The sequence below is a fragment of the Gavialis gangeticus genome, unplaced genomic scaffold (genome assembly GCF_001723915.1).
Source record: "Gavialis gangeticus isolate Ggan-Ray unplaced genomic scaffold, GavGan_comp1, whole genome shotgun sequence".
In the NCBI taxonomy this organism is placed as follows: Eukaryota; Metazoa; Chordata; order Crocodylia; family Gavialidae; genus Gavialis; species Gavialis gangeticus.
In genome coordinates this window covers 43,873,352-43,873,599 of record NW_017728994.1, presented here as the reverse complement: position 1 = coordinate 43,873,599, position 248 = coordinate 43,873,352, and positions in this window count along the sequence as shown.

Here is a 248-nt window from a genome sequence, read left to right as displayed (position 1 = left end):
GGGGGGGGGGGGGGGGGGCACGCACTCCCCCATTCCCCTTCAACATGTCACCAAAGGGGAAAATCCAGTTTCCAGCTTCAAAGGGGGAAATCTGGGTTTTTCTCCTTTAAAGGGGAAAATCTATGTTTTTCCACAGGAAATGGGAAACCTGGATCCTTGCTTATAACCTTGCCACCCTTTAATGTTAGGCCTAAAGTCTCTGATATCAGGTGCCTTTGGGTGTTTTTTCATTTGGTTTGCTTTGTTTT